The 18,368-nt window shown below is 28.4% G+C and overlaps 3 long non-coding RNA genes across 7 annotated transcripts; all 3 read right to left on the bottom strand.

The window, feature by feature from the left end:
* Positions 1 to 229: 229 nt before the first annotated feature.
* On the bottom strand, positions 230 to 4,003 carry LOC105667352 (uncharacterized). 4 transcript variants are annotated; one of them, XR_010888223.1, is made up of 6 exons: positions 3,872 to 4,003; positions 3,588 to 3,776; positions 3,162 to 3,507; positions 1,135 to 3,032; positions 594 to 784; positions 230 to 511 (listed from the first exon to the last, which is right to left on the bottom strand). It is a non-coding gene; the product is annotated as an uncharacterized lncRNA (long non-coding RNA). The 4 variants fall into 4 exon arrangements; XR_010888224.1 differs by having other exon boundaries at positions 3,162 to 3,447; positions 3,872 to 4,002; XR_010888222.1 differs by having other exon boundaries at positions 3,162 to 3,776.
* Positions 4,004 to 8,386: 4,383 nt separating this feature from the next.
* LOC136997482 (uncharacterized) lies at positions 8,387 to 10,678 on the bottom strand. The gene is made up of 3 exons (XR_010888226.1): positions 9,420 to 10,678; positions 8,738 to 9,332; positions 8,387 to 8,467 (listed from the first exon to the last, which is right to left on the bottom strand). It is a non-coding gene; the product is annotated as an uncharacterized lncRNA (long non-coding RNA).
* A 1,605-nt stretch (positions 10,679 to 12,283) lies between these two features.
* LOC105667353 (uncharacterized) lies at positions 12,284 to 17,776 on the bottom strand. 2 transcript variants are annotated; one of them, XR_010887856.1, is made up of 5 exons: positions 16,022 to 17,776; positions 15,341 to 15,928; positions 13,266 to 15,200; positions 12,584 to 13,170; positions 12,284 to 12,464 (listed from the first exon to the last, which is right to left on the bottom strand). It is a non-coding gene; the product is annotated as an uncharacterized lncRNA (long non-coding RNA). The 2 variants fall into 2 exon arrangements; XR_001099915.2 differs by having other exon boundaries at positions 12,284 to 12,439.
* Positions 17,777 to 18,368: the final 592 nt, after the last annotated feature.

Raw genomic sequence — 18,368 nt, 5'->3', positions numbered from 1 at the left:
AGATTATCTCTTCAAAGAAACTTAATAGAAATAAAAAATTCAATCTTATCGAGTAAAATTCGAGTAAAAAAAAAACTAATCAATAAAAATATTGTAAACTATAAACTAAAAGTTTATTTTCATATTATTCTAAAGATATTACCTCTTGTTCCTCAATTTTTTGTTTTATCAGTTTTTCTTTTTCTATTAATATTTTTTCTTTTTCTATAGATAATTTTAATAATTCTACTTTTAATTTTTCTGTTTCTAATTTGTTCTTTAACGTTTCCATTTCGTACATTTCTTTTTCTTCTATATTAGCTTTTTTATTACATGCTATTTCAGTATTTTTTAGTTTTGAAATCTTATTGCACTGGCTGATTTCATCATGCTTCCTTTTTTTACCAATAGTACATGTTGATGTTGTTGGTATATCCTCTTCTTTATTTTGTAACGGAAAACTTATTTGTGATTTTAATTTCTTGCTATTCCAAATTGTCCAATCATTAATTTCTTTATTCTTTATTAAATGCTAAAAATTTTAAATGTTTTGTGTTAAATATTATATATTTATATTTTGTTAATAACTTTGTATTATTGAGTTATGAATTTACTGTAAATACTTCAGTTGAATTGCTTTCATCATTTGTATCTTGTAAAATATCATCAACTGTTATAATGTTTTCTTTATTATAAATGAAATCTGAATCATAGGGATTTAATAATCCATTTGTTGCTGTTTCCCCCATAATTTCTTTAGCTCGTTCATATAACATATTTTTTTCTAAATTAGACACACCTCCACCTACAAATTCGATAACAAAGTATAATACTTTTCTAATTTTAACATTAATATAATAATATAATACCATTAATTATATTAATATACATATCGTCCCTCTTATACCAAAATCATAAATGTGCAAATTTTCTTTAATCTCTTTGTGAAATTTATTTTATACTACTTGATAAGGTATTTACAAAGCTAGGAGCTTCAGAGGATATTTTAAATATCCTAGGATATTTTAAATACTTAGTTCTGAAGCTTTGTAAATACAAAATCAAATAATACAAAATAAATGTTACAAAGAAAAATGAGATTAAAATTTGCACATTCGTGGTTTTGACATAAAAGGCACGATATAACATTTATACCTGTTTTATAAATTTCTCGCTTAAATGTAGCGCAATATTTTCTTGTTTCTTTTTTTATATTATCCCATAAATATTTTAAATTTTTTTCTGTTCGTTGTATCGTATTACGTGCATTAAATTCCTTTGTAACATTTGCCCACGTTTCATCTTTTTTTAAAATTATATTATTATTGCATTCTTTATTTTCTATTATGTGTCGATATAAAAAAATAATGTCTAATAAACTATTTTTATCACTAGTTGTGAAGTTTCTTGATCGTTGCATTGTTATCTATTTTTAATTGTTAATATATTTATATACTCTTTCACTTTTATATCACTTTCTTTTTATTGTGTATTTAACGTGCCGTCACCGTGCTAAAAGATTACAGGTTAGGATCAGTTAGAATCGATGACGTGTATTTTAGTTACAAGTTTCGAAGTTGGCTATTCTGAAAAGTTAACGGACGGTTAGGCTTAACCGACGTTGGAAAAAGTGGCCCTAAGTGTATCACGACTTGTAAAAAATAGCGTCCGCATACGCAAGGAATCTTTTAAATAAAGAAACCTATTAAACTATACAACACACAAGAACCTTTTTTTTAATTATTGCAGTTGTATATAAATAACTATTAATATATTTACACTAAATTTACTTTTTTGTCATATTATAAGATTTTCTTCCATATAATGCAAAGAACAAAATTTAAAAAATTATTTTTTCAAGATGTTATTGGTCGCAATACAAGTGTTCAAACTATAAAACTTTCATATGATACATTATTTAATAATATCTCAACTTGAGATTCTCAAGTAGTTCATAAAATATATCGAAAAAAATCAAAAATCCTTGAATCTTTGAAAGATGATTTGACACCTCAAAATTGTTTTTGGTATTAATTGAAAATTTTTTTATTAAAGTATTTACTTCATTCACGAAAAATTTCAATAAAATCAAAATTTTTGGATTCTCGACATTTCTCATTAATGAGCAAAAGAAAATTGTGCGTATCTTAGATGGAATAAATTATAACTCATTTATTTTAACATGCTGATTTATTAATGGTAATGTATCAATTTTACACTTGCATTGTATTTGTTAGAGCCAATTACTCACACAATAATTTTAAAATCAATACTAGTTAAATATTTAAATTTACAAATTTTTATTTGCCCATTACATTTTGGACATTGTCTCCAAAAAAGTTTTAATGTCAAATTCAAAGTTCATAAAACGCTTAAAATATTATGACAGAGATACATAAGTATAAAAACATAATAAAAAAAATAAAATGGCAGTAAAATATTTGACAGTTAATTAAAGAATAGTTATTAAATTATACATGTCTGAAAAAATGCATTGTTCGTTAAACCGATTTACATTATAAACACAGATATTTGAATACACTTATGTAATTATTATATAAAAAATAATGTGTAAAACTTATATATACACTGTTATTATTTTATATATATATAAAAGTAATAAAAAATATACACATAATATATATCTTTTTTATTACTATAATATAATTTATATATACATTATTATACTATATTTATATATATATATATAGTGTAACTGTTTGTATATAGTAATTAATATGCTAATTACTAATTACACTTTTCACATATGGCAGTTTCTTCAGATACTGCAAATCATTTATTATATATACTCCAAATCGTATATATATATATATTACATTATATATATGTATATATATGTATATATATATATAATGTTATTGCATGGTATATAATAAACAATTTGTAAATTACACATCATAGATATGGCAGTTTCTCCAGATATCTCAAATCATTTAAATCGTCATAGTCAAGATTGATGCTGGTTGTGATATTTGAATATAAAATTTTGAACTTTGAATATAAAACCTTTGGCAAATCTGGATGGGATAAATCTATGAAAAATTTTTTAATACTTATTAGAAAGGCATATTAATTTTTTTATTTGAGGTATGCACACAATAAAAATATATTAAGCTTGACTCAAGAAAAGTATAAATTTCAAATATAATATTAAAGCTTACCGTTCTTTTTTTTTAACGTTGTGCACTTGTTGATGGCACAGGCATATTGGTTTCTCCTTGTGGATTTCGATTTTCTTCCAACACATCTAAATGTTTTTTAAATATGTGAATACGTAAAGCATACAGACGAGCAACTTTAATCATAGCAAAACATTCAGTACACATCACAGTATCTTTATCAAGCTCTATAATATAATTCCATATAAAACTCGATTGAAAACGTTTTTCTACATTTGCATGTATGCCATGTTCCTTATTTAAATGTGCATTCAATAGTGTCCATGAACTGTTGATCACATAACTCTTATTACAATAATTACATTGCATGCGCGAATCGTCAGTTTCTCTGAAATAATGCCATTTCGGATGACGAATTCTATTCATGTCTACATTTGGGTGGCGGTGAACTCTGAAATGATTATTCACCTTCGTCATATCGCGGTACATATAAATGGTTCGATTAGAACATGGACACAATTTACATTGTGCTCGAAAATTCTTCAGCTTTTCAAAATATTCCAATTCCCATTCTTCTTCATCGTTTGGTGTAGACATTTTGGCCTTTTTATATGCATACATATCTTATAATTCTTATGCAATGGTAATATCGAATAACTAAGTAAGAAGAAAAAAAGAACGAACGTGGCAACATAAGATAATGCTTTAAAATTAATAAAAATTTCTAATATAATAGTATTAAAAAAACTTACCGTTGCTTTTTCTTTATCGTCGTGTACTTGTTGATAGCCTAGGCACATTGGTTTCTGTTTGTATATCTGTGTGGTGTTGTTCTACTACGCGTGTGCCTAGATATCTTTCGAGTAAGTACGTGTTTATATGTCCCAAAAAACTAAGCTTTAAGATCCGACCACACTCTTTGCAATGTGCGCAATAATCATCATGCTACCTATGCTTTAATTTGAAACTCAAATGAGACATGCCATCTTCCTTTACAAGTATTTTATTATGAGATAAATGTCGTCGCCGTAAATGCATTCGAATATTTGTAATGAAAAATATTGCATTGAACGTGTAAATTTTATTGCAGCCAGATTTAATGAATTTTCTATTTGCTTCTATATATAGATGTGTATATTTAAAATTGCGTATTTATGTTTTTCATATTGCCGTCATATAAGTAGCACACAATGCATATTTTGCTTGAAAATTTATCAATTTTTAAAATATTTTTACTCCCATTCTTCAAGATTATTTGATGTAGAGATTTTGACTGCTTTATGCGACAAAGTGCAACTGATGAATCAAGCAAACCCAGAAATTTTGATCTCAATAAAATTTTGTACATATGTAAATGCGGTAAATACAAGAGTAAAAAAATTTTCAGTTTTCAATTTTCGACTTATTTAATGAACTATTAGATCAAGAGACACGGTAGTGTCTCGCGCCAAGTTCACGCGCAGCGCGCAACGCAAGCGCAAGACCGACCGTGTATCTTTACGCGAGCCCGAAAGTTGAGACGAGCCGAGATTATCGGATCTCGATAACGGCTGGGCCGATTGAGTTGGCAATAGGCTCAATCGATAGCGCATACCCAAATTACATAAGAAAAGTCTGCTTGTTTTTGCTCTGTAATAGTTTATTCCAACATATATTTATTTAAACATATACTGTTCAATAAAAAATTTTTTGTTTGATCATTGCGATTATATATAAATAGCTGTCAATATTCAGATTAAAAATATTTTCCTGTTATGTTATAATGCACAAAATTTTCATCGACATAAAGGATGCAAAAGGCAAAATTGGAAGAGAATTATTTTTCTATTAGTCGCAATAAATAGAAAAGTTCTTACTATAAAATTTTTGTATAATACATTTTGTAATATTTCAAATAGTTTATGAAAAATATCGAAAAAAATCAAAAACCCTTGAATCTTTGAGAGGTGCGTTTACGTCTTAAAATCGTTTTTGATAGTAACTTAAAATTTTTATATTTATATGTTTATCTCACATCTATATGTACGAAAAGTTTCATTAACATTAGATTTTTTGATTCACGACATTCCCTCTTTAGTAAGCGAAACAAAAATGTGCACTGTGGGAAAATTTAATTATGGCAAAACGTGACATGTGATATTATTTTCTGTAAAAATTAAATTTGATTCTGACAATTTATAATTTGCGATAGAGATTGAAATAAAAATCAATTCATAATGTTATTAATAGGACGCATTATTATTAACCTATCTTGACTTAACGCAATTCCGCCACCCCTTTCTTTTGAACAATTTTGTATTTTTGATTTATGTCACTTTTCTTGCAAGTGTGCAATATAGTATTTATACAACGAAAACAAGTGAGAAATGGTAATTGTACCAAGTGGTCATTATAATGAAGTATTAGAACAGAATTAGTAATAATAAAATGAAAGAAAAACATAAATGCAGGTACATTAATAAGTTAATAATGACAAAAATATATTGCTATAATTTTCATTACCAAATGTAGGAACTATCAAGTACATTTAATGTTTTCCAATATTATTAGAATGATAAAAAAGGGGAAATATAGAATAAATCAACCAAATTTAACAATATGTTGGATTGAATAAATTACAATATTCTTATTTTAAAATGCCATCTTATTAATGATAATGCGTCAGTTTTGCACTGCATTTGTTACAGCCAATTAATCACACAATAATTTTAAAATTGGTACTAACTAAAAATCTTAGATAACATATATTCACTTTCATATAACATGTCGGGCATTTTTCTCCACAAAAGTTGTAATGTCAAATGCAAATTATATGAAACACGTAAAATGATGAAGATACATAAATGTAAAAACATTTATGTATCTTCATCATTTTACGCAGGCATTTCAAACGGACGAATCTGAAATGGTTACGTGAGAAATAAAATTCGTGGAACTTTAAACATTTTTGTACAAAATTGTAAAACTCACTATTGAAGTATTTAATATACCAGCCCATAAATTAATGGTGAATCGATGCTGGTAACTTTTAACATGATATCCATGTGGATTTTCGTTTGCCCAGATGTGTGTATTGTGTGTATTAAATATTCCATCGCGCGTGAAACATGATTCATCAGTAAAGAGGACTCACAAAACCAGGTTGATTTTCTTCGTTATTTAATAACCATGTACAAAATCTTACTCTTGAGATATAATCTTGGGGCAACAAATTTTGCACTTTTGTAAAATGATACGCGTGAAATTGATTATCATGTAATATGCGCTGTACTGTGCTTCTCGATATCGCCAACTCCTGACTCAATTTGCGGACACTTATAGTCGGTGTATTGTCCACAGTTTGCAGGACCGCTTCTTCATTCTGTACTGTACGAGCGTGACGTTCAACGGCAACATTGATTTGTCTATTGGGCACTACAGATCCTGTTTCTCGCACTTGATGCAACAATCGCAAAATTATGTTATAATTAATCCCTCTATGTTCCGGGTAACGGACGTTGTATTCGCGCGCGGCTTGACGAGCGTTTTGCCCATATTCGCCGTAAATTATTAGCATGTCGCTATATTCGACCGGCGTAAAATCCATTTTGCTCAACATTGATCGTTTTATGTTATCTCGTTTTCACATTTTTCATTTAGTATATACCATGTAGATCGTAAATGAAGAGAAAAATCAATCATTGGCGATATCGAGAAGCACAGTACTGCGCATATTACATGATAATCAATTTCACGCGTATCATTTTACGAAAGTGCAAAATTTGTTGCCCCAAGATTATATCTCAAGAGTAAGATTTTGTACATGGTTGTTAAATAACGAAGAAAATCAACCTGGTTTTGTGAGTAACATCCTATTTACTGATGAATCATGTTTCACGCGCGATGGAATATTTAATACACACAATACACACATCTGGGCAAACGAAAATCCACATGGATATCATATTAAAAGTTACCAGCATCGATTCACCATTAATTTATGGGCTGGTATATTAAACACTTCAATAGTGAGTTTTACAATTTTGTACAAAAATGTTTAAAGTTCCACGAATTTTATTTCTCACGTAACCATTTCAGATTCGTCCGTTTGAAATGCCTGCGAGACTCACAGGACAATTTTATAGCAATTTCTTGCAAACGGATTTATTAGAATTATTGGAGAATGTGCCGCTAAATCAAAGATTAGAAATGTTTTTCCAACATGACGGAGCGCCGCCTCACGCATCTATACGCGCGCGTCGTGTATTGGATGCGAGCTATCCGGATAGATGGATAGGCCGCGGAGGTGCTGTAAATTGGCCAGCGAGATCTCCAGATCTAACTCTGTTAGGCTTTTTTCTTTGGAGCACAATAAAAGAATATGTTTATCGAGAACGGATTAACAATTATGAAGAATTAAAAGAAAAAATAACTGAGGCATTCGCTATTGTCACACCGGAAATGCTGCGTAACGCGCAGCAAAGCTTAATTAGACGTGCGCAATTGTGCATCCAATGCGATGGTGGACATTTTGAACATCTTTTGTAATAGGTACGCAACATTAATTTTTTCATTAATAAGAGTTAGCGCATTTTTTGCAGTTGATGTGTGAACTCAATTCGCGGACACTTATAGCCGGGTGTATTGTTTACGGTTTGCAAGACCGCTTCTTTATTCGATACTGTACGAGCGTGACGTTCAACGGCAACATTGATTCGTCTGTTGGTCATTACAATCCTGTTCCTCGCATCCGATGCAGCAGTCGCAAAATTATGTTGTAACTAATCATTTTTCGTTCCGGATAACGATAATGTTATATCTTGTTCTTATTTCATTGTTATTATTTTTTATTGTTGTTATTTCATTATTTTTATTGTTGATATGTGTTAATATATGAACAAAAAACACTTTTATTTAAAGAAAAATTAGTTTTTTTTCTTACCGACATTTCTTACCGACATTTCATGTAGCAGATCATACTTCGTTCCGATAGTATTGATTTTCTCTCATGACATGAGAAGCGTCATTTGTCAATGGCACGACTGCTTTGACAGTTCGACGCGCATCGTGTTTTAATACAATTTAGAAATTATTATCGTTAGTAAATTCGTCAGTATTGTGAACAATGTGAATAAAGTGAATAAGGACTGAGTGAAGTGAATAAAACGTATTGAATAAAGTGTTGTGCAAGGGTCCTTTCGAGATACGATGTCCCTGAGCGCGCGAAATTCTGACAAGCTGATTGGTAAGCTTTAAACCTTTCCCATTCAAATACTATAGTAGCCTCGACATTTTGGCATTAAGATTTTCGTCTCCAAATGACCTCAGGAATCTGCCATTAACGGGTGATACGGTAGGTCTGGGACACCCTGTATATATATATATATATATATAAAGTAATAAAAATAATATATATTATGCACGTAATATATATATACATATATATGTATAATAACACATTATGTGTGTGTGTGTGTGTGTAAAAAATACACACAATATACATATAATTTTTTAAATATTTCTTAAGAAAACCTGTTCATTGCTTGATTTGTGATATGTACATAATATATATAAGTGTATATTAAGCATTATTTAAGAAAAGTAAAAATTTTTAATTTAATACTATTAATAAAGATTACCATTGTTTCCTCTTTAACATTATGTGCTTTCTTGATAGCCGAAGTAGTTTTCTTTGTCTAATTGCTTTGAACTGTTCTTCATTCCATTCATCATTGTGGCTTCTGAATATGTGGTAGTTCATGTGATGCGTAGAAATAAACTTTAAAGGCTCACAACATTCTTTACACAGCAAAGTCTCATTGTCACACTGTACTATATACTGATGAATAAAGTTAATCTGATAAGATATGTCTTCTTCTGGAATTATTTTGTGTGTTAATAAATGTCTGCTTAATTCTATCGTTGACTGCAGAACTGAGAATGAATTAGGACATAGAACGCATTGCACATGTAAATTGTTAATTCTTTCGAATTTTTCATGTATCCAACGAATTTTAGCAATTGTTTGTATATTTGGATGTTTTAGTTTAAAATGAAGATTCACGAATTGCATATCGTAGTAAATAATTGTCGTAAAAGCTGGAACAGCTTTTTTCATACACAATTGACATATTGCTTGATAATCTTTGCACTTTTTAAAGTATTTCCACTCCCATTCTTCTTCTTTGTTTGTTGTAGACATTTTGACCGTTTTATGCGATAGAGTGCAAACAACTAAAAAAGTAAAAAAACAAAGAAGGGAAGATAAGATAAACTAATATTAATAAAAATTTCTAATATAATAATACTAATGAAACTTACCGTTGCGTTCTCTTTATCGTTCTATGCTTGTTGATGGCCCAGACACGTTTATTTCTCTCTGTTTACGATGTGTTATTCTACTGCTCATGTATTTAGATGTCTTTCGAGCATGCGCTTGTTAGACGAGAAGAACTAACATAAGAGTAAGTTTTAAGATCCGATCACACTCTATACACTGCACAGAATAATTATCCTATGTAATATGCTTCCATATAAAGTTGGAACATGTGTTTTCTTCCATATAAAGTTGAACATGTAGTTTGTAGTTGTAGTCATATAAGTAGCTGCTCACAATATACATTTTGCTTGAAAATTCATCAACATTTTAAATTATTTCTATTCTCATTCTTACTGAACTGTTTTTACTTGATGTAGAGATTCTGACTGTTTTATGCAATAAAGTGCAACTAGTAAATTAAGCAAGCCCAGATATTTTGATCTAAATAAAACTTTGCACATATGTAAATGCGGTAAATACAAGAGTAAAAAAAAATTTTAATTTTCGATTTATTTAATGAATTATTTGATAATATTTATTCCAACATATATTCCTTTAAACATATTCTGTTCAAAAGAATTCAAGAAAGTTTTTTGTCTAATTATTGCGATTATATATAAATGGCTTTCAATATTTAGACTAAAATTATTTTCCTGATATGTTATAATGCAACAAATTTTCTTCAACATAAAGAATGCAAAAATCAAAATTAAAAGAAAATTATTTTTTTATTAATCGCAATAAATAGAGATGTTTTTAATATAAAATTTTTGTAAAATACATTTTTTGATATTTTAAGTAGTTTATGAAAAATATCGAAAAAGAAAATATCAAAAGTCCTTGAATCTTTGAGAAATGAGTTTACACCTTGAAATAGTTTTTGGCACTAACTGAAAATTTTTATACTTACTCTTTCTACATATGTACAAAGTTTTATTCAAATCATTTATGGATTTGGGAAGTTCCCTAATAAGTGAAAAATAATAAGCAATTAAATATTATAATAAAAAATAATGAATAAAATAAAAGAATTAATTAAATAAAGCCTTAATCAAATAAAAGTAAAATAAATTTTGTCAAATACATTAATAAGGATACAGATTATTATTAGTAAGAATACAGATTGCTATAATTCTGGTATTGCATATTTTCTGCATATCAAATATAAAAAATTTGACTATCAAATGCATTTAATGTTTTGTTATTATTAGAACGATAAACAGGAAGAAATAAGAAATAAATTAACTGAACTTAAGAGTAAATTGGTATAGCAAATAAAAAAAGTCACAATACATTTATTTTAAAATGCCATATTATTTTAATATTAATTTATTAGTTTTGCACTGCATTGGTTACAGCCAATTAATCACACAATAATTTTAAAATCAGTACTAATCAAAAATCTAAAATAACATATATTCAACTTCACATTTTGAGCAGCTCCACAAAAATTATAATTTAAATTCAAATTTCATAAAATATGTAAAATAATAAAGATACATAAATATAAGAACATTATAAAATAAAATAAGAGTTGATTATTTGGCACTGATAGTTAATGAATAGTTGTAAAATTATATGCATGTTTGCAGAAAGTACATTGTTTGATAAATCGATTTACATTATAAACACAGATATTTGAATACACTTGTGTAATTATTATATAAAAAATAATGTGGATTTATATGTACATCATTATTATTTTTTATATATATAAAAGTAATAAAAAATATACACATAATATATATCTTTTTTATAATATAATTTATATATACAATAATATAATTTAAATACTATAATATAATATATATATACAATATTATATTATATATATATATATATGTATATAAATAGTGTACCTATTTGTATATAGTAATTAATTGTATATAGTAATTAATATACTAATTACTTGTCATATATGACAGTTTCTTCAGATACTGCAAATCATTTATTATATATATTCCAAATCATATTACAATATATATACATATATAATCATATTACAATATATATATGTATATATACAGGGTGTTCATTTGAAAACTTTCCAGCTGATTATCTCGAAAAGTATGAAAGATACAAAAAAAAGCTAAAACACGTTTTCCATGATTTCGAGGGGGAAAGAGAACGGCATTATTAATTTTTTATTTGGAAGGCGTTTTCAACGTAATTTGAAGGTCAAATTTGTTTTTTTAAATGGAAACCTATATTTTTTATTGCAGAATTTTATTCTACACAAAAAAACAAGTAACTTCTATAGGAAACATTTTTTTATTTGATCACTATTTTAGGAGATATTTAAGAAAACAGCAAGACTTAGTTACTGCATAAAATTTTGTCATTTATTATAACAAATGTTCAAAATGTTCTCCGTTGTTTGCTAAACAATAATAAAGACGATTCTCAAATTCTGAACGAACATTTTGGAAGGTATCTGTTGGAATAGCTCTACATTCCTATATTGGTATTTGAAAATGTTCGTTCAGAATTTGAGAATCGTCTTTATTATTGTTTAGCAAACAACGGAGAACATTTTGAACATTTGTTATAATAAATGACAAAATTTTATGCAGTAACTAAGTCTTGCTGTTTTCTTAAATATCTCCTAAAATAGTGATCAAATAAAAAAATGTTTCCTATAGAAGTTACTTGTTTTTTTGTGTAGAATAAAATTCTGCAATAAAAAATATAGGTTTCCATTTAAAAAAACAAATTTGACCTTCAAATTACGTTGAAAACGCCTTCCAAATAAAAAATTAATAATGCCGTTCTCTTTCCCCCTCGAAATCATGGAAAACGTGTTTTAGCTTTTTTTTGTATCTTTCATACTTTTCGAGATAATCAGCTGGAAAGTTTTCAAATGAACACCCTGTATAATGTTATTGCATGGTAGATGATAAATAATATGCTAATTACACATGTCATAAATATGGCAGTTACTCCAGATATCTCAAATCATTTAAGTCGTCATGGTCAAGATTGATGCTGGTCGTAATACTTGAATGTAAAACCTTTGTCAAATCTGAATGAGATAAATCTATGAGAAACTTTTGAATACTTATTAGAAACGCATATTAATTATTTTATTTGAGGTATGCACACATTAAAAGTATATTAAGCTTGACTTAAGAAAAGTAAAAATTTTAAATATAATATTAAAGTTTACCGTTCTTTTTTCTTTAACGTTGTGCACTTGTTTATTGAACAGGCATATTGGTTTCTCCTTGTGGATTTCAATTTTTTCCCAACACATTTGAATGTTTTTTAAATATGTGATTACGTAAAGCATCCCAACGAGCAACTTTAAGCATAGCAAAACATTCAGTACACATCACAGTATCTTTATCAAGCTCTATAATATAGTTCCATATAAAACTTGATTGAAAATGTTTTTCTAAATTTGCATATATGTCATGTTTCTTATTTAAATGTGCATTCAATTTTTTGCTTGAAGTTTTGATCACATAACTCTCATTACAATGATTACATTTCATGCGCGAATCGTCAGTGTTTCTGAAATACTCCCATTTCGGATGAACATTTCTATTCATGTTTACATTTAAATGCCAATTTTTGAAATGATTATTCACGCTGGCCATACGTCGGTACTTCAAAATGGTTGGATCAGAACGTGGACACAATTTACATTGTGCTCGAAAATTCTTCAGCTTTTCAAAATATTCCAACTCCCATTCTTCTTCATCGATTGGTGTAGACATTCTGGCCGGCTTATGCAATGGTAATATCAAGTAACTAAGTAGGAAGAAAAAAAGAACGAACGTGGCAACATGAGATAATGCTTTAAAATTAATAAAAATTTCTAATATAATAGTATTAGTAAAACTTACCCTTGCTTTTTCTTTATCGTCGTGTACTTGTTGATGGCCTAGGTACATTGATTTCTATTTGTGTATTTGCGTGTGGTGTCTTTCGAGTATGTGCTTGTTTATATGACACGAAGAACTAAACTTTAAGATCGGACGACACTCTTTGCAATGCGCGCAATAATCATTATGCTAGGTGATATTCTTTAATATGAAGATCACAAACGAGACGTGGGATCTTCTTTTAGAAGTATTTTATGTTATGATAAATGTTGATTAATGTCTGATTAATGTTGTCGCATTATATATATTAAAATATTTGTAATATCAAATATTGCATTAAAAGTGTAAATTTTATTGCAGCCAAATCTAAGGAACTTTTCTATTTGTTTCTATATTTAGATGTGTATCTTTGAAATGCGTATTTATGTTTCTCTTATTGCAATTATATAAGTAGCACACAGTATATATTTTGCTTGAAAATTTATCAACTTTTTAAAATATTTTTACTCCCATTCTTCAAGATTATTTGATGTAGAGATTTTGACTGCTTTATGCGGCAAAGTACAACTGGTAAATCTCGCAAACCCAAAAATTTTGATCTCAATGAAACTGTGCACATATATAAATGCGGTAAATACAAAAGCATAAAAATTTTCAGTTTTCGATTTTTGACATATTTAATGAACTATTTGTTAATAGTTTAATCCAACATATATTCATTTGAAGATATTCTGTTCAATAGAAAGTTTTTTATCTAATTATTGCGATTATATATAAATGGCTTTCAATATTTAGACTAAAAATATTTTCCTGTTATGTTATCATGCAAAAAATTTTCTTGGACATAAAGAATGCCAAAGGCAAAATTAAAATAAAATAATTTTTTTATTAATCGCAATAAATAAAGATGTTTTTAATATAAAATTTTTGTAAAATACATTTTTTGATATTTTAAGTAGTTTATGAAAAATATCGAAAAAGAAAATATCAAAAGCTCTTGAATCTTTGAGAGATGAGTTTACATCTTAAAATTATTTTTAGTACTAATTGAAAATGTTTATATTGAAGTTATTGTAAGTGTGATGAAATAGAATTAAAGTATTTACTTTATTCACGAAAAATTTCATTAAGATCAGAATTTTTGGGTTCTCGACATTGTTTTATTAGTAAGCAAAAGAAAATTGTGCGTATCTTGGATGAATAAATTATAACTCATTTATTTTAACATGCTATTTTATTAATGGTAAAGTGTAAATTTTGCACTTGCATTGTATTTGTTACAGCTAATTAATCGCATAATAATTTTAAAATCAATACTAACTAAATATTTAAATTAACAAATTTTTATTTGCCCATTACATTTTGGGCATTGTCTCCACAAAAGTTTTGATGTCAAATTCAAATTTCATAAAACGCTTAAAATATTATAATAGAGATACATAAGTATAAAAACATAATAAAAAAAATAAAATGGGAGTAGAATATTTGGCAGTTAATTAACGAATAGTTATTAAATTATACATGTCTGCAAAAATGTATTGCTCGTTAAATCGATTTACATTATAAACATAAATATTTATGTACACATATGTAAGAATTGAATATGAAAAATATTACGGTCATATTATTCGTCGTTGTTATTTTATATATTTATATTTATATATATATACATATATATATATAATATAAATGTATAATATAATAAATAATATAATAATTACATACATCACATAATATATCATCATATAAATGTATGATATATAATATAAATGTATGATATAATAAGTAATATAATAATTACATACATCACATAATATATCATCATAAATATTACATCACAGATATGACAGTTTTTTAGATACTTTGAATCGTTTAAGTTGTTAAAGTGAAGATTGTTGCTACTTCTGGTCACGGTAATTAAATGTAAAACCTCTGTCAAATCTGTTTTGGACAAACCTATGAGAAATTTTGAAATACTTATTAGGAAGACATTAATTTTTTTATTTGGGGTATGCATATATTATATATGAATGTAGCATTAAGCATGACAAAAAAAAAGTGAAAATTTTTAATATAATGATATTAATATAACTTACCGTTGTTTTATCCTTTAACTTTATACAATTATTGATACTCAGACATAATGGTATTTCTTTGTGCAGTTGCATTGGTTTGTTGTATATTCCATGTATAATTATGCATTTTGAACATGTGATGATTCATGTGATGCATAGAAATAATCTCTAAAGGCGCAACACATTCTTTACACAGCACGTGCAAATTGTCAAACACTGTTACATGATTAAAAATAAAGCTGGTCTGATAAGTTAAGTCTTCTTCTGGAATTATGTAATGTTTAGATAAATGTTCTTTTAATTCTACCGTTGAAAGTGAACCTCTATAAGGACATAAAAAACATTTCATGCTTGAATAGCTAATTCTTTTAAAATGCGTATGTATCCAACGTATTTGTGTATTGTTTGCTATATCTGGATGTTTTAGTCTGTAATGATCAAACAATAATTGCATATTCCAGCAAGTAACTGTGTTATTAATTGAAGGAGCTCCACACAATTTACATATTACTTGATAACAAGTCCATTTTTGAAAGTATCTCCATTCCCATTCTTTTTGATCGTTTAGTGCAGACATTCTGGCCGATTTATAAGATAGAGTGCAAATAACTATGTAAGAAGATAAAAAATGAACAAGGCAACGTAAGATAATAAACTAATATTAATCAATATTTCTAATATAATAATATTAATAAAGCTTACCGTTGCTTTCTCTATATCGTTCTATGCTTGTTGATGCGCCCAGACACAGTAGTTTCTCTTTGTGTACTTGCGATGTGTTATTCTATTGCGCATGTATGTAGCTGTCTTTCGAACACGTGCTTGTTAAATGATTCGAAGAACTAACAATAAACTTTAAGATTCAACTACACTCTTTACACTACACGCAATAATTATCATACTGTGTAATATGTTCTCATATAAAGCTGGTACAAATACGTATCTGCTTCTACAAGTATTTTAGATTTTGAGATACATGTCTGATGAATGTTGCCGTAACTGCGTTCGTATAACTGTATTCACAAATATTGCAATGCGTGTGTAAATAATCAATTATATTGAAATGCAACCATATCCAGTGACTTTTTCTATTTATTACTATATTTTGATGTATACTTTTGAAATGCACATTTACATTTTTTGAGGATTGTCATGATTGTGAATATTATAAAATATAAAAATTTTGTAAGTATTAAGTAGTAGACTAATAATACTTTTCTGTTATAATGCAAAAGATTTTTTCCATATAAAGGATGCAAAAAGCAAAGTTAAAGATATGTATAATTAATTTTTCAAAATGTTATGGGTCGCCATAAATAGAGGTGTTTTAACTATAAAACTTTTATGTAATACATTTTTTGATATCTTAAATAGTTTATGATATATATAAAAAAATCAAAAGCTTTTGAATTATTGAGAAGTAATTTTACACTTTAAAATCAACTGAAAATTTTTCATATTCGTGTATCTTTCCCATTTACATGTGTGCAAAGTTGTGATCTAAATTTCCGGGTTCGCGACGTTTCCTTGTAAGCTACACCAGGATTAAAAAATTATTATGCGTCCGATATCGGCAAGAATCGATAAAAAGAACTCTCACGAGTCCATTGATATCGGTTTTCTATAAGAGCGATATAAAGATTGCCAGACGGTAACCTTTTGCTGTCTGTCATGTTCTCATTTTACATCAGCGCTGAATTTTGGAGTTTCCAAGTGACTATCTTTCTATCTGGACCTCTTGTAAAGCATGCTCGACCAAAAAGAAATCGTCACAAGACTGATTGTCGTCACAAGACTGATTTCGCGGTTAAAAGAAGGCAATAACTTTAATGATAGCCACTTGACACACTTTTGCATATTGGCGTAGATACTTGTTGAGTCGGTCGCTTTTTATCCCCGATCAATTTATACGACTTTTCCGTAGATAAATACAAAAGACAAAGAAAAGTAAAAACTGCAAAGTCCGCTTGTAAAAGAAATGTTTTATGTTAATAATAAAACAATAAATATATTTTATATAATTTTATATAGGGAGAGTTGTGTGCATAAATTTAATTTTAAAGTATGTACTAAAATACATGCTAATGATCAAATTAAATTAATTGCACAATTAATTATGCAAAATTACAAAAATTTTATCTCTACTTTATGCATTAAACTTTAACAATTCAACTGGAAATTGTTATATTAAAGCATAATATAATATAATTATCACAAACTAAAGATAAAAATATTACTTTAAAATATTAATGCGTCGTGAAATTATATACTTAAAAATAAAAAAACTAAAAAAATTCTTAAAAAGTGTAAAATACCGTAAATTTTTAATCGTCCAGGTGGAAATGTCACAAGCGACTACGACCAATCGCACTACTAAGTGATCAAGAAAAGGAATGAAAAAAGAAGAGAAAGGACAAACAAGCGAACGAGCAAAAGCACGAAGAACGCATGTCATGAGGAAAGCACCGTCGACGGGATTGACAGTAACTTCCGGTTGTCGAGGAGAAAAAAAGCGAACGAAAAGGACGAGTGCAAGGTGGAATGCGCCAAGCGGAAAGGGAAGACTCCCGGGTCGAAGATAAGAAGAAGAAAAGGATAACGATCACGTGCCTTTGCGGACGTGTACCAACTGTCGCCCATTGCCAATAAGACCGGCAGGATTTGAGGTAGCGGAATGAAATCCAGCATTCCGGCGGAAAACGCTCCCGACCCGTCCTTCCGGCTACGGATGGCACGGCGCGGCGCCGCGCGGCGGCTAAAGCAATCGCGCCCGGCGGAACGGTGGGATGGAATTTCCATCCTACGAAGTAGGCTAATGGTTTTAAGACGCCAATCAGGTCGCCAATCAGCACCGACACGATATCAGTACGATGGCGGCTAAACAGCGATTTTACCATGAAGGACCTGGAGAGAGCATTAGACGATCGAGCGTTAACCGCGATGGCCTATATACCGAAAGCAAAATTCTGGGCGGGAAATTTTGAAATGGTCATAGGCGTAATTTGTTGGTTCCCAATCTGGGTGATCAACAAATTGTATCCATTTCTTC

The sequence above is a fragment of the Linepithema humile genome, chromosome 1, assembly GCF_040581485.1.
Source record: "Linepithema humile isolate Giens D197 chromosome 1, Lhum_UNIL_v1.0, whole genome shotgun sequence".
Lineage (NCBI taxonomy): Eukaryota > Metazoa > Arthropoda > Insecta > Hymenoptera > Formicidae > Linepithema > Linepithema humile.
Note: the sequence above shows the minus strand (reverse complement) of the source record. Positions and strands in the feature narration are given on the sequence as shown.